This window comes from Pseudorasbora parva, chromosome 3 (assembly GCF_024679245.1).
Source record: "Pseudorasbora parva isolate DD20220531a chromosome 3, ASM2467924v1, whole genome shotgun sequence".
In the NCBI taxonomy this organism is placed as follows: Eukaryota; Metazoa; Chordata; class Actinopteri; order Cypriniformes; family Gobionidae; genus Pseudorasbora; species Pseudorasbora parva.
The window spans coordinates 58,739,195-58,754,386 of NC_090174.1; the positions used below are offsets into that span (position 1 = coordinate 58,739,195).

Here is a 15,192-nt window from a genome sequence, read left to right on the forward strand (position 1 = left end):
ACTGTCTGACTCGCACATCTGTCATGTTTTGTAGTTTTTGAACGCTTTTTATCCACGTTTGTAGTTCTAATCGAATCCTCGTCCAACTCGCAATGGGTTGTGGGCAATATCAGCCATTAGATTGCACATCGATCAGTACTTCGAATTCGGACCGGAATTAGTAAACCATCCGGGAATCTTTGGAATACTCTTTTCAACCTACTACGATTTGGGACATACTAATTCTATTTTCGAATACTATTTAGGATGGATAGTATGCGAATTGGGACACAGGGCCTGTCTTATGGGGAGGGGTGTGACGCCCTCTCCTGTTTGTCTTGAGTATTGCTGTTTGGCACCTCACCTGTTTCCACAAATTAGCTGTCTATTGGATACACTTGTGACCAGTGCTTCAGACGCTGTTTTAAAAAGAGATCTCCAGTTGAGCGATTTGGGATCTGAGGATTTGGGAACTTTGAGGATTTTTTGGTTTTGGACTTCGCTTGGTTTTGTACTTTTGTTGATGTTATGTTTTTTGTTTTCTGCATTTATGCTCCAACTTCACATCCATCCATGCATTCTGCCCTACACACTGTTACTGACGGACACAGAAACATTATTATATTTCATTGTTTTCATTCTATTACTTTGTTACCTTAATTTAGTTAATAAACCTATTTTTGAGCTTTAAGATTTGGTTTGCGTGTGTCCCTTGTTTTTGTTGCTTCCCTTGAGCCAGGGGTCGTAACAGTGATGAGAAAAGAGCAGGGTTTATTGAATATTTTTAGATGCAAATGTCTCAATGCTCAGTCTTCGTCTGGCCAGTACAATTCCACGTGTTATTACACCGAGGAAAACAATGACAAATGTTTGCTTCACAACATCATCCTGTGCTGATAAAAACCTTAAAATGGAGACATTCTCTTATCTCCTACCCATGAAGACAAACATCCCTTTAGATGATTATGAAATTAATTAAATCATAAACTGTATGATTGGTTTATTGAAAATCTTCAGACCCCCCCCCCCCCCAAAATCAGATGAAAACATTGGATTATATAGATTGATTAAAAGCAAGCAAACCTCCATGATCATTATCAAACATTCTTTGAAAAGTTTCCCTTCTACATGCTCTTTAAAAGAACAGGTCTTCTCTGTCATACTGCATACCAGCGTCAGTTGAGGGGGTTGATGAACATTGGCAGTGCCTCACAAAACAAATCAGCACTCTTGTGGTAATGTACAAGAGTGTATAAAAGACTAATGATTACAAATGATTATAAAATAAAAATCATAAAAACTGCATGTATGATTTGATCTATTGAAAATTTTCAGAGCTTTCAATATGATTGTTTTGCAACATCACAATACATTCATATCTGATTGCTTACGGTTTAAGAGGGACAGAGCTAAAAAAGCATGTCTTGTGTTCTTTGTTTTAAAAGGTCATATGATGCTTTTGATGATGTTTTTCCTTTATTGTGATTGCAGATCGTATACATGCACAAACTACAAAGTTATGAGGCAAATATTCTCCCACAAAGAGATTTCGATTGAATCTGACTGATCGTTAAAGCTGACAACCTTATTATTAAATGTGTTTATAAAAGCTTGTGATCATGGCGATGGGCATATTTCCAACACACGATGGAGGTGTTTGTCCAATCACAACACACTAGGTCAGCTGGCCAATTAGAGCACTCTGAGCTTTTCAGAAGGATGGACTTTGTAAAACTAAGCAGGTTTCAGACCGACTGGGAATAGAGGAGCTGCAATAATGTACAGTATGTGAGAAATAATGTGTTTTTGAACATTAAATCATATTAACCTGTTGTAGTATACCCAATTTAAAATAGCATCATATGACCCCTTTAGGAGTATAATTGTCTAAGTAAGGAAATATACTGTGTCTGCTGAAGATAAGAAATGAGATGCATGATAAGAACAAGAAGTGATAGCAGGACGGCCTCCTCAAGATCTTGGACAAGCAGTAAACTCAAACTCGCCATTCTAGAGAACAGACAGAAAGAGAATAATGTAAGCATCACATGAATTCTGCACTTCAACTGCAAGGTTCAATATCCAAAATGTAGATTGCTGTCACAATATGGAATGATCTGGATGCACATTTTAATGCAATTCATTCATGCCAATTTCAGAACTATTCTCTGTTTTGTCTAAACTGTATCTATCTGTGAAACTTTAAATATATCATAATGGCAGCTAATTTACAATCCATTCATATATGAATGTACATTTTTTTTGTTTCCTACCTGAGTTTGGTACTGAACTGCCTGGTGTAAGATCTCAACAGCCTACTCACATCCAGTGGCTGGTGCCTAAATGTGAGAGAAGCCCATTAATAGATTTTACTGCAGGGGTGATAAAATCCTGCTTCTGGAGGGTCACTGTCCTGCAAGCTTTAGCTCCAAACCCAATTAAGCACACCTGAACCAGCCTATCAAAGGCTCTGTGTTCCAAATCAATCCTGATACCCTTAAAAAGGGCACTGTTTGAGGGGACAGCCATTTGTATCGTAATCCAAAACCAAAAGTGTACTGAGTGCGCCCATTCAATTCAATTCCATAATGCACCATGATAATAACCATTTTTGTAACTGTGTCTATAATATGATATGCTCATCTGATTTTATTTTGGGTGAGGGTCAGTTGACTTTTCTATTTTAAGCAGGTTTGGTCGGATTTTAAATAGTGCTGCTATTGGAAAAAGGGTCGGATGTGGTTTTAACCACTGCAGGTGAAGGCAGACACGGATTTACAACATCGGCCCCGTGCAGGTGTCTGATGTATGCTCAACTAGGGCTGGGCGATATGGAGCAAAAAATATATCTCGATATATTTTGCTATATCTCGATATACGATATATATATATCGATATCTTTACAGGAAAAATAACCCCCAACAAATATGCCAAATATCATAGTCATAATATTTTTATTGAAGTGCAAAGAGGTAGTCAGTTCATGTAGGAACAATGTTTTTTTTGTGTTTATCAAAAAAACAAAAACAAAAAAAAAACACCCTGACTGTGGGTGAAACTTGCGATTTGAACTATGATGAACATTAATATTTCTTTATGAATTTTAGCAAGCAGTTGTGTTAGAAGGAAAATCATGGTCTCTAAACTGAGTCTTGAACAACGCACGCGCTTGTCAACATGATAACTAATCCTCACCTGGTTGCAATGAGACATGCGAGTGGAGGGGAACAAAAGCAACGAGGCGGGAGGCGTGCGAGCACAACACAGAGAAGGCAAACAAGCAAAGTGGCGGAATCAGAATTATAAATATAAACAATATATATATATATATATATATATATATATATATATATATATATATATATATATATATATATATACATATATACATATATATACGATATGTCAAAATCCATATCGAGTTTAAAAAATATCTTGATATATTTTAAATATCGAGATATCGCCCACCCCTATGCTCAACCATACCCACAGTACACTGTGAGAATCATGCCCTTCATTTTCTATTTGCTTGTTAATTTTCTTTACCTCCTTCAAGTAGACTGTAGGCTATAAGTGGAGTGATATAGGGAATAGTGAATGTGTGGATAAAACTCAGCTAAGGTCTCACAAGGCATTCTAGAAACTTCCAGGCAGGTGTATTGAGATAAGTTTACGCTAAACTCTGCAGGAAAGTGGCCCTTTTTGTCATTGCTTTGATAAAGCAGAAATCTTTTTTTTTATTATTCAACACTGAATGAAACACATTTGTATATCCACACACTTGTATATCCATTCAAACAGTAATAAGAATGAATTGTCAGTGAAGGCATCAAATGTTTGGTTATAATTCTGTATTCCACACAGATCTCCATCATTAACTCACCACTTCAGTGGGTGTCTGTCCATGGTCAGGCATGGTCAGATCAATCCCAGCTAACTGATAAATCTCCAATCTTTCAACATCACCACACTCTGCAAGACTGTAAAACACACATTATAATCTCTAAATGGGCAATCATGAATTGTAACACAGGAAGTTCGTAAACTAAAGACACAACAGTTGTGGTGTGTGCTCAATACACCAAACTGTACATTAATCTTAGACAAACAGATATGCTCATATTTGTGACCGCACTTCCATTGAACTTTAATGTGCCATTTAAAACTCCACCTTAAGCTTAACTATATTAATTAATGGAATAATTGTAATGAATTAAATCAGTACTAAAAAAGTACTTCTACTGCTACTACTAATAATAAAACTGACATTTGTGTCCTTTATCAAATTGCTGTGTCCACAAGTTTATAAAAGCAATGAGAGAAGAACTGATGAGAGGAAATGTGTATACGTAAATGAGACCTGCGCAACTTTATTCCAGCATAATCCATTTCATCCTGGGAAAAATGAGCTCCAGTCTTCCTCAGCAACTTCACAACTTCCTTGTGCCTACATAGAAAAATTACACATACAGTCACACGTTTAATTGACTTTGCCAGTAGTCCTGGTCAACAATGTAACCCCTCCTGTTCGAACCTGCCCGCTCCAAGCGGGACTCGAACCCTGGTCCGCCAGCATGAGTCAAACGCTCTAACAAGGCTAAAGGCTGCAACCTCTAGCGTCAGTCGCTAGAGCGTCTCTTGAGGTCAGAGGATTGAGATTTACTCGCACAGCGACTACTAGCTGGCCCATTGGATCTCATCAATAGCAGCTGTCACAGTCGCTCGGCCAATCCGTTCCACAATGCTCATTTCAACCTTTGTGGACTTCAAAGCTGTGACCTTAGAACTTTGCACTCTTCTAAGGATGCAGCTTTCGAATTGGGACAGCTATTGTTTTGGTATGAGTGTGAGTAAATTCTATGCTAACTATGAATGATTATATGGCGAGTTGCATTAGAACAGAGTTGTGAATAGGGATGCGTGATACATCGGCCACAATATCAGTATCGACTAATTCATTATTAATGTTATTGTTATCGGCCCGGTAAGAACAGTTGCCAGATATATTAAAGCCAATAAATAATGGATGATTTCCTTCAGCTGAGACACTTAAGATGCACACTGTTCGCTGGGATGGCTTTTGAATTACTTGAAATATGACAAATCCCTTCAAAAAGAAAAATATGGTTAAGTGCAATATGCAGCACAAGTCTTATTGTCATTTGGATACTTGGGATATTGCTTTTAATGGTGAAACTGTTTTATAATCAGGCTCTCAAAAATTATACAAAAATTTGGATGTAGGTTTATAGGCCAATATCTCGGTTATCAGCTTTCAAAAATAAAGAATTATCAGTTATAGCGCATCCCTACTTGTGACCCCGTTATTGGTCGAAACCACCAGTTTAAAATCAGTGGTTTTGTCTAGTTTGTCGTGAAGACTGTCTGTATAAATGTATGTGGCAAAGAGTTAATAACTTTTTGTGGCCCTAAAAACACTTATTTGGAGTAAATCAATACTACCTGAAGGAAACAGCACCATGAAGTGGTGTATCACCAAAGCGATCTCTGGCATAGACTGTGGCCCCTTTACTCAGCAGATGCTCCACCACTTCCAGATGCCCCTCACAGGCAGCGACGTGGAGAGGAGTGCGGCCATCATAATCTGCCATGCTCAGGTTACAGCCCTATGTAGAAAGTTATGAATCATAAGCCATATCCTGATTTGCTAGACTGTATTTAATAATACAAACCAGAACAGCTGACTTGTTCACATGCTCCTGGATAATTTTTCATATAATAAACAATATTCAAATACAAAACAGTTGCAGGCATATACTACCGTACACTGTAAAAATAGGCTGTTTATTTGATTGTACTTATTACGGTAGTGTTTGCGCTTCTAAATGGGTGTCAATAGCTTACCATTTTCCTTATGGCCTCTAGAGCTTCAATATCTCCAGCCTTAGCAGCAGCACAGGCCAGAGTGGGAGTTATTGCATCTCGTATGGCTTCAAGCTCCTGTGGACATCAGTAATATCAGTATAGTTGATCTGACATCTGAGCCTCTTCTGATTTATTATAGGGTTGTATATGTAACATTTTGTAATCATCATTTGTTTGCACTAAAATGCAGTGCACCAAACTGGCATGACTATTTAGTGAAATTACTCCCAAGTAGGGGTGTACACTAGAGACTTTCGCACTGGGTAGTTATAGGAACTTATAGGGTAGTTATGATCACCCCAGAACTAAGGTTACGCATGGTCTAACGCTCTTTTCACATAATTAAATGTAACAGCTTGAAATAGAGAACATTTCTGAATTAGGGTAATGAAATTAACATGTGACTTTATTAATCAGCTGTGGTGGTTACATCATGCATCTCGGACTGCCCTTCCATCTGGCATCTTTCCATTCCAAACAGTAATTGGTTTTTATTCTCGGAAGGTGTGACGATGGGAATATGCATGTCATCAATGCATCTTTCTATCAATGCATCTTTCTAACTCTCAAAATAACTCTCGTCAGGGGGCGGCAGTGGCTCAGTGGTTCATGTAGATTGTCTACAAACCAGAAGGTTGGTGGTTCGATCCCCGGTTCCACCTGACCAAGTGTCGAAGTGTCCTTGAGCAAGACACCTAACCCCAACTGCTCCTTGGTGCCTTACATGGCTGACATTGCTGTCGGTGTATGAATGGGTGAATGTGAGGCAAAAATGTAAAGCGCTTTGGATGGCCATAGGGTCTGTTAAAAGCGCTATATAAATGCAGTCCATATGTTCATTGGAAATCCTAAAGGAAATTCTAATTATTAGGTTACTTCCAGATGTGGCAGATGTTATGAAGTGAACGTGAGGTTCCTTTCTAGCCCCGTTTCTAGCCAAAGTGACAAAATAACTCTCGTCAGACTGGTATGCTGGTATACTGGAATGGTATGCATGGACTTATCTAACTCTGGGGGATATACGGTGAATAAGCTAAAGTCCCAAAAAGTCAGTGTGTTACTTTAACATACTTAAGAGTTTTCACTTAACCTCCTTTCTGAAACAGGCTGTTCGTTTAAAGTACAAACCAAAGTTAAAAAGAGAGAAAGTGCAGGTTACCTCTTTACAGCTACTGTTGAGGGACTTGGCGATGACCTTAATAAAGCGACTGTCGCTGAGAGAAAGTTCTGGACCTTTCAGGTCAGCTCTCATCTCACCACGCAGGTTGGTACTCATCATCTTATGAACAAAGAACAGGTTGAATTAATAAGTGATCCAAAACAAGTAATAATCATCATCTAATTTGTATTATTTACAATAAAACTACTGCTCTTTATTATTATATGAATTAAACTCACATTTAAATCAAATTCATGTGAAACAACTAACAAAAATAATTAAAGAAAAGATTGTAAGGTCAATACGTTTCTTAAAATATCTACAACAAAAATTATACATCAGAGCAAGGTTAGTTCAGTTTGTAAGATGCCATGTAGCATGTAATTTGTATATATATATATATATATATATATATATATATATATATATATATGTATACACGGCACCCTTAACGCAGCGCTCATTTTCTGTTTGATCCGTGGCATAGCCCATAGTTGGAAAAAGTGAGAGCAGTCATAGACGCAAAGAATGCAACAGCAAACATTAATAGGGAAAGAAAAGGGTTGAAAACCAAAAGTGCATATTGCCTACATAAGCTACCATATTTTCTGTTTAACTTTTATTAGACTCCAGGTCTAAAGAAAAGTGTTTTTTCACTGAGCACATTCTCTGCAGTCCGAGCGTGATGCACTGCAGCTCACTCTCACTCATATCTGAGGTAAATCATTAACACCATCACTTACAGTACATGCGTTTTATTGAAATAAATACATTACAGTCGGCTAAAACGAATACGCAGGTTACTTTTCTAATCAAGAGCGCTCCCGAGTCCGTGTTTCTCACACTGTACACGTGAATTGCATCACAGTTCGGCGTGCACACACACACACACACACACACACACACACACACACACACACACACACACACACACACACACACACACACACACACACACACACACACACACACACACACACACACACACACACAAGATACCGGCAGCTGAAAAGGTTAATTTAAACTTTATTTAAACAATTTAAACTTAATTTAAGATACATTTACAATTGCTAAAAATGTGCGATTAAATTGCGATTAATCGCGAGTTAATTCATGACAATCATGCGATTAAATATTTGTTAATCGATTGACAGCCCTTTTATATATATAAATATATATATATATGTATGTATATATGTATATATATATATATATATATATATATATATATATATATATATATATATATATATATATATATATATATATATATATAATATATAATGTATGTATGTATATATATATATATATATAAAAATTCATGTCTCCAATTGAAAATTGAAATTGCATCAATTCACAGAAATTCAATTTGGCCAACTGTAAAATGTAGATGTGATCAGTCACTAGAACATTTTCAGTTGGAGACATGCTTTTTTTTTTTTTACAGTGTATATATATATATATATAATATATATATATATATATATATATATATATATATATATGCATACATACATGCATACATACATATAATTTAATCTTTTTAATACTATTTACTTTACACCCCATGACATTTTTTTTAACCTTTTCTTGAACATGGTATAAAAGTCAAAAATAATAAGAAACAAACATGAATACAAGGAGTATGACAAAGAACTTGGCATTTGTATCATTCGAAAGTTTGGGGTTTGCGAGTTTATATCTCAGAATTCTGAGATTTAAAAAAAAAAAATTTAGTGGGAGAAACGGCGCCCAACTGCGTTATCTGACACGTCCGCCTTGCCATCGTGTGAGATTTTTGACACACGTAGGCCTATGTCAGCATGACAGAGCTAGGGTGCGTCTCAATCATTGACACTAGTTCACTAGTTCAGTAGTCAGGGCACTGATCAGGGTGTCAGCCCACTGACTTATTGTCCTGATCAGTGCCCTGACTACTGAACTATAGGGAACTGATTTAGATGCACCAAGTCCGACCTCGTTCGGACGTTAATTGGTTCTTCACAGATTTTGCTAATCTCAAATGAGCCTATAAACAAAGGCATAGATTGATGATGCAGTGAATGAGTGTGGAATCATGGAACTTGGCTCCTGCTGTGGATGAGTGAATGCATTCATGATTTTTAACATGACTGTTGTGATGCATGGCGCGATAAGAGACAGATATCAGCGGCATATGCGCAAGTCCAGGGGGATAAAAAGAAAAAATGAGGTGCTGAATGAAAATTAAACGCAAGTGCTGAATTACTACTCACTCTGGTCATTTTTTTCGACGAAATTAAACTGGTAAGGAAACGCAATGGCTTTTCACTTGTTGAGCCCCTTTCACACTGCACGTCGGACCCGCAATATTCCCGGAACATTGCCGGGTCGCCTTCTGTGTGAAAGCAACCACGTCCCGGGATTGATTACCGAATTTGACCTGGGTCGGGGACCTAGTAACATTGCGGGATTTGACCCGGGACGAGCGCTGTGTGAACAAAAGCCAAAACTAATGCCGCAACGTGTACGTAGTTATCGTGCGACTCCTAGAGCTTGTTTTTTCAATAATACAACCCTGCAGTGCCAGAAGAGCTAGTCGGTGTTTTAAACGCAGAGAGTGTTCGTATACAAAAGAAACTAAAATTAAACAAGCAGAAATGTGTGCAAACTGGACACAAGTCGAGACCACTGAGCTCCTTACTATCCGCGCTGAAGCGGAGATCGCTCGCCATTATACGTCACATCAGGATGTCACGTGTCAACTCGATCCGGGACCGTTACGGGTTGTATGTGAAAGCGCACATATTACGGTATTTCGCTGGCAGTGTGAATGGGCCAAATCTAGCGGCCCGGGAACAAATGCCGGGTCGCATTATCCGTGTATTTGCCGGAATCGCAGTGTGAAAAGGGCTTTGGTCTACTCTACTACACCATGTACTGCAAAAAAGACAAGAAAAAGTAGGCTATTCCATTTACAATCCTGTAACAACACCCCTACTTCCCACGCCCCTCGGTGTACGTTATTAACCCAAATGTGGTTTAAATGTATTTTTTGAAGAGACATTTTTTTCATACCTTCTTCTTGTCTTCTGTACTGAGTTGTTTTATTGCCAGCACATAGGAGAGTTTTGTAAGAGCAGCTTCTGGGGTCATATCACGACCAGTGATCACGCCAGCGCCATGCAGAGCCTGCGAGGGAATATTAAATTACACACTCCTGGAATAAAACAGGCTAAGATTCATTGTTAATGCGTAGATATTCATTCGTAACTTTCAAAGACAATAAAAATACTTACCATACATTTGCATAGATGCTAAAACATACTATGGTTGAATCAGCAACATTTAAACATGGCATTATTACGTTTTTACAGCTACAAAACGTTACATATTTATGAATCTTTCACATAACAATATCTGTATAATTTCCCTTTTAGCATTTTATAGATAAATGTAAGATCCCTTAACCCTACTCCCTAAACGAAACACACATTTTATATTGGTATGTGTAGGAAAATTAATTTTTTTGTAACAATAAAGCATTAAAAAGATATTTTAGCTTCTATTTAAGCCTTTAGCGTCTGTTGACTTCAACAAGTGCTCTGTGTTATCTTGTCTGTGAAAACTCTGTGTTTGTGTCTGAGTTCAGACTTTATTGTTTTCGTTTGCACTCACACTATATATACACGAGAGAGAGATTATGGCGAGCGAACAGCATTACAGACAGTGTGTTCCTCCCTGCTCATGCTACATCACGAGCGGGGATACACATTTGATGTGTGTTGTTTGTTTAGGAGAGCAGCACGCGCAGTCTGCACTCGAGGGTGCCGGCTGCGAGCATTGTGAGGTGCTGCTCTTCGCGTGCTGCGATCTCACCGGGCGCTCTTCGAGGAGGGCCGAGGCTCAGCGGTGGCTCATGGCGTGGGGATCGCAATTGTAGGGCCCTATAAAATCTGTTATTTTTTCCCAAATTCCGTTTTATTTTTTCCCAAATTCCGTTTTTTCCGTTTACATTTTTGGGAATTCATTTTTTTTCTTTTAGTCAAAAAGAGTGTGCTTTTAATGTTAATATAATAGAACATAAAACAAAAAATAAGAATGACCTTAAATTTAATGAGGTAACAAACATCACATTTACTTTTTAGGACAAATACTGCATGATGCAACATAACACTGCACTTCAAGTACTTCAAATATTAATGTTTATGAGCTTTAAACTTTCCGGTAAAATGCATTATATTAGTTTATATAAGTTCAAATGAAAGTGCTCCATTATTTTTCCCTTTCAAGTTAATTTTTTTTTAAAAGAACAAAAAAAAAAAGAATCATCTTTTACATACAGTACTGTGAAGTAAAACATTTAAAGCTAAAAATTAACATGGAAAAAAAAAAAACATTTCACCATGAAATTATATAGTGAATTGCTCTGTTTAACAATAACCATTATGATATCCAGAGCTGTGAAAAATAAAAATACAATACATGAAAACACAACACTGCCAGAAGTTTTTTCCTTCAAAGGCCCCTTTAAATGATTAAAACTAGAGGCTTATCTTAACTTTAAGATTACATGTATCATGTAAACTACCCATATAGGCTACAGCATGTTATATGCATGTGTTTGGAACAGAGGGAAACACGGTCGCATTTGCAGCAGATATGCTGCCTAATGTGCCCATCATAAATTAGAGCACGAGAATGATATGGAACACCGGACAATCTGACAGAATGGACAATATTTGTCTGTATTTGCAATACACGAGCCGCGGTACAGTTGCCCGCGACCAACGCTGCCTGCATAAAAGAACAACGGGCGCACGTGCAGTGTGAAACCGCCGTTAGCGTCGAGTTTCTTAACTTTTTCGCTGACGAAAGCAGAGCCGTGGAGACCAACACTGCCATACTTTCATTGTTTTGAAGGGCGAGCTGAAATGACGGGAGGGGTTGTGTCGCGAGAGGTTTGCTTCCCTTGGTCTGCATTTTCCTCAGACATAGCCTACGTTCTCCTCTCACACGACACTGAATTTCATTACAAATATGTAGAATTCCGGGGAAATCTGCGTTAACACTAGATTCCGCGCTAATATGCAGATTCCGCGTTAATATGCCACAAATATGCCGCTTCTCTGGGTTCGGGAGCCCGCGCTGCGGTTTTTCCCACCCGGGGGACGGCCGCGGCGCTGCAGTTATCTTCCTCTGAGGAGGTGGATGTCTGCAGCGTCGATTAAGGGGCTGAAGACTCGCCACTTCAGACCCCTGCTAGTGAGGAGCTCATGGAGGTTTTGAGCAGAGCAGTGGCCAAATTACACAGCGACTGGCCACATGAGCATAATGAGCGAGCCTCAGTTAAAAGCAGGCTCGACGAACGCTTTCTCCCCTCTCACTCTGCTCAGCCTCCAAGGCGGAGCTTGCCATTTTTCACTGATCTCCACACTGAGGTGCCGAGATCGTGAAAGCGGACCGTGTCTTCACGAATTTCCAGCCCCTATACATCTGTATATGGTAACATCGCGGGGCTGAATAGACACGGTTATGGTCATATCCCTAGGGTAGAAGAGACGCTCGCGAGCCATCTCGCCCGATTCGGCATGGGCCATAAAAGCTCCATCTTTGCCCACTAAACCTCTCAAAGTTACATCTTCGTTAGTGGGCAAAGCGTACTCGGCAGCAGGTCAGTGTTACCGACAGGTTCCTGGAGGCGAAGAAGCAATCCGCAGCACTCAAGCAGTTTCTCCCCCATAAGCCCCAGGTCTGGTCTGCTGCTGGGCGGGAGCAGCAGGCACCGAGTACAAGCTCCTCACATAGAGCGCAGCAGAAACAGAGCATCGCCACCCGCATACCCCCGCAAAAAGCGTGGGCACTCTCAGGCGCAGCCTTCTAAGGGTAAGATTGATCTGAGGACAGTCATTATTTCGAGGAAGGCTGCGTCTAAAAAGTCCTAACGCCTCCGGGCCCGGGACGGTGAGGGTGATCCCCTCCGCGGGTGAACGGTGTTTACCGCAGCATACGGTACCGTGCGTCCACGGTGCCCTCACAGGGTCGTTCCGCCAACCCCGCCCAAGCGCCAGGGCATGGAGGGCCCTCGCGGAGGGAAATCACGCTGCTGGGCCAGTTGTTCCTTAAAACGTTTTAATACGTTTCAGAAAATGTAGAGTAGTTTGTCTTTAGTTTTGAATGAATCTTTAACCCTCCGGTCCTCTTCGGTCAAAAATGACCGAAACATATTACGTTTTGAAATTTTACAATTTTTGGTTCATCCGAATGGGATGACACTTGGTGACTTTTTTTGCATTAGCTATGTGAACACACAAAACAATCATGAAGATGTTTCGGTTATATTAAAGGGTTGTAAAAAAAAAAGTCACACTTGTCTCCTTCGCGGTCAAAAACGACCGACATAGGAAATGAATGAGAAATACGTAAAAATACAAAAACTCAGGGCATCTTTTGGTGATACAAACCACAAATCAGCCATGAACCAGGAAAAAAGTGCATAGCAATGTAGGGGTGACACTCTAAAATATAAAGAGTGCAAAATAGACACAACCAGAGTTATTATGACTCGAGAACAATAATTGATTTTCCTATGAATCCTGGACACATTGGGTTGGTCAGAATGGAATGGATAGGCATAAAAGTTTATTGGCCATATCTTCTGATGATTTTAGAATAACAAATATATTACAACAAGCAGTCAATAATATGACTGTATTGTTATATGTTGTGAGACACCGAACCAGCGCGGTAATGTGACAAAAGAACGAGACACAGAGTCAGACCCGAAGACTCGAGAGATGAACTGTTTCTGCATTCATCCTATGGGGACTTGAATGAACGACTCGAACGAGAAGACTAAAGAGATGAACTAATCTTTTCTTGTTTCCGGTGACTGCATAACCTTGTCCAAATGCTGGGACTTGATGAACGAATGACTCGAGAGATGAACTAATCTTTTCTGTTTCCAGACACATGTATGACATATGAGGCTTTCACGGCCCAGATCAGACATGATGACGGAACTAACGGCTCAGACCAGAAGTCACGAGTGTAGAGTCATGAGTCACTAATCTTTCTATGGATAAGATGTGATTTAATGTGAAGTGACTAAAGAACGAACGATTTGGATCGGGTGGTGAGGCGAACTAACAGACTGCATAGGCTACATTGCCTGAGGCCATAGACAGTAAAAGAAATGGACAGAGCTATGCCATTGACTTCAACGGCGGAAAGTGATGTCAGTAAAGCAGCACTCACTTCCTGATGGCTGAGCGAACTGCGCAGGCTCAGACTGAGCTTGACGACGTAGATGTGACGTGAGCCTCCTGTCTGACAGCTGTAGGTCTTCTAGTAGTTGTGGAAAGTGAAATCTGAATCACGTTGTTTAAATATTTTCTCCCGTTGCTTTTGGCTCACTATGGGCTTCTCCCCATTCTTCCCCCTTGACTTTATCAGACTTTATGTCTCCACGTCCCCCCGACTGCCTCATAGACAGTAAAAGATTGTCTGCGAGCGTCTCCTCAGGTCTATACGGTAATTTCTCAACTGTGCGACAGTCGCGTTGGTTATAGTTAGCCTATTTTTAATAGTTATAAAAATAACTATAAAAATAGTTAGCCTATTTTTACAAAAACAGCTTCTTCGAGGCGATAGTGTAATGGAGGTAATGGAGCCTTTTATCCATTGTCGTGTTTCTTTATAAATAAACAATGGACAAATGGAGTCTTTAAACGCCTCTGATGTAAAGTTATTCACTGTCAAAGTGACTCAAAAATGAATGGGAGTCAATGGGATGCTAACAGCAGGTGATGGCTTGGTTAGCAATGGCAGCCCCTATGGGTGGAACGCTTTCCGAGTGCTAGATTACCCTCTTGCCTGAGGCAAGCTAAGCAATTAATTAATAATTTCTTTCTCAAAGTTTGGCAATGACTGCATTAGCTCAGTTTTTTAAATTTTATTTCAATACTATTAAATGTGTTGAAAATTTAACATGTAACATTTTAATTAGATTCTGCTTAAATGAACAGAATTACTTGAAAAAAGATTTGTTCATTTTGCTGAACAAGATTCAAAGATCGGAGTCAGTAAAATGATCCGAACTTCCCATTACTAATGTAAAGAACGTTACGTGTTGTAGAATTACACTCTGCGTAAAAATATACATGTATTCTTATACGGCCTTAAGCAAA

At 39.3% G+C, this 15,192-nt stretch overlaps 1 pseudogene; it reads right to left on the reverse strand.

The window, feature by feature from the left end:
• Positions 1 to 1,950: 1,950 nt before the first annotated feature.
• The window catches only part of LOC137071660 (60 kDa lysophospholipase-like), a 30,878-nt pseudogene continuing 17,636 nt past the window's right edge, over positions 1,951 to 15,192 (reverse strand).